The sequence below is a fragment of the Diplotaxodon limnothrissa genome, linkage group LG6 (genome assembly GCF_057381915.1).
Source record: "Diplotaxodon limnothrissa isolate DT_005_m linkage group LG6, D_limnothrissa_male_GT1.1, whole genome shotgun sequence".
NCBI classification, from domain to species: domain Eukaryota; kingdom Metazoa; phylum Chordata; class Actinopteri; order Cichliformes; family Cichlidae; genus Diplotaxodon; species Diplotaxodon limnothrissa.
In genome coordinates this window covers 103324-105823 of record NC_140601.1, presented here as the reverse complement: position 1 = coordinate 105823, position 2500 = coordinate 103324, and positions in this window count along the sequence as shown.

Below are 2500 nucleotides of genomic sequence, written 5' to 3'. Positions count from 1 at the left end.
CCCACATTACCCCCCCCCCCCCCTCCTGCAGTTACCCTGTACCACGTATCTAGCATGGACCTTGACCTCCAGCAGGCCCCGGGGACCCACATTACCCCCCCCCCCCTTCCCCCTGCAGTTACCCTGTACCACATGTCTAGCATGGACCTTGACTTCCAGCACGCCCCGTGGACCCACATTACCCCCCCCTGCAGTTACCCTGTGCCACATATCTAGCATGGACCTGGACCTCCAGCAGGCCCTGGGGACCCACATACTCCCCTGCTCTACTCCCCCACTAGCTTTCCTTTCTTGCAGTTACGCTCCAGCGCATATCCAGCATGGACCTTGACCTCCAGCAGGCCCCGTGAACCCACATTACCCCCCCCCCCCCCCCCCTCCTGCAGTTACCCTGTACCACGTATCTAGCATGGACCTGGATCTCCAGCAGGCCCCGGGGACCCACACTTAAGCCCCCTCCCACTAACAAAGCAGAACACCACTGGCAAAATCCTCGTGCCCCTGGTACTCCAGAAAGCACATTGAAATGTGCCCCTGGTACACTGCGCAGAAGAACTGCCGCACACACACACACACGCACGCACGCACGCACGCACGCACTGCTTGTGCCTATGGTACGACAACTTTTCTCGTGCCTATGGTACGACAACTTTTCTCGTGCCTATGGTACAACAACTTTCCTCCGTGCCTATGGTACGACAACTTTTCTCGTGCCTATGGTACAACAACTTTTCGCCGTGCCCCTGGTACACCGCTCAGTAGCACTTTGCCACACACACACACACCACTCGTGCCTATGGTACGACAACTTTTCTCGTGCCTATGGTACAACAACTTTCCTCCGTGCCCCTGGTACGACAGCTTTCCTCGTGCCTATGGTACGACAACTTTTCTCGTGCCTATGGTACAACAACTTTTCGCCGTGCCCCTGGTACACCGCTCAGTAGCACTTTGCCACACAAACTCTCCTCGTGCCTATGGTACGACAACTTTTCTCGTGCTTATGGTACAACAACTTTCCTCCGTGCCCCTGGTACGACAGCTTTCCTCGTGCCTATGGTACGACAACTTTTCTCGTGCCTATGGTACAACAACTTTTCGCCGTGCCCCTGGTACACCGCTCAGTAGCACTTTGCCACACACACACTCCTCGTACCTATGGTACGACAACTTTTCTCGTGCCTATGGTACGACAACTTTTCTCGTGCCTATGGTACAACAACTTTTCGCCGTGCCCCTGGTACACCGCTCAGTAGCACTTTGCCACACAAACTCTCCTCGTGCCTATGGTACGACAACTTTTCTCGTGCCTATGGTACAACAACTTTCCTCCGTGCCCCTGGTACGACAGCTTTTCTCGTGCCTATGGTACAACAACTTTTCTCGTGCCTATGGTACAACAACTTTTCGCCGTGCCCCTGGTACACCGCTCAGTAGCACTTTGCCACACACACACACCACTCGTGCCTATGGTACGACAACTTTTCTCGTGCCTATGGTACGACAACTTTTCTCGTGCCTATGGTACAACAACCTTTCCCCGTGCCCCTGGTACACTGCGCAGAAACTCTTTGCCACACACACACACCACTCGTGCCTATGGTACGACAACAGGCCCCGGGGACCTACATCGCACCTTGCTCTTGCCTCCCTTACAGCTGAAAAAGGTCCATGCCTGTGCCCTGGCCCTGCTGAAATTCCCTCTCCATTTAGCCGAGGCAGTGAGTCGGCCTCCTGTCTCCCTTTACGGTCGAAAAAGATGTGCTCCTGGGCGCGCTGGCCCTGCTGCTACTCACATCGGGCATGGACCTGGACCTCCAGCAGGCCCCGGGGACGTACATCACACCTTGCTCTTCCCTCCCTTACAGCTGAAAAAGGTCCATGCCTGTGCCCTGGCCCTGCTGAAATTCCCTCTCCATTTAGCCGAGGCAGAGAGTCGGCCTCCTGTCTCCTTTACGGTCGAAAAAGATGTGCTCCTGGGCGCGCTGGCCCTGCTGCTACTCACATCGGGCATGGACCTGGACCTCCAGCAGGCCCCGGGGACCTACATCACACCTTGCTCTTGCCTCCCTTACAGCTGAAAAAGGTCCATGCCTGTGCCCTGGCCCTGCTGAAATTCCCTCTCCATTTAGCCGAGGCAGTGAGTCGGCCTCCTGTCTCCCTTTACGGTCGAAAAAGATGTGCTCCTGGGCGCGCTGGCCCTGCTGCTACTCACATCGGGCATGGACCTGGACCTCCAGCAGGCCCCGGGGACCTACATCACACCTTGCTCTTGCCTCCCTTACAGCTGAAAAAGGTCCATGCTTGTGCCCTGGCCCTTCTGAAATTCCCTCTCCATTTAGCCGAGGCAGTGAGTCGGCCTCCTGTCTCCCTTTACGGTCGAAAAAGATGTGCTCCTGGGCGCGCTGGCCCTGCTGCTACTCACATCGGGCATGGACCTGGACCTCCAGCAGGCCCCGGGGACCTACATCACACCTTGCTCTTGCCTCCCTTACAGCTG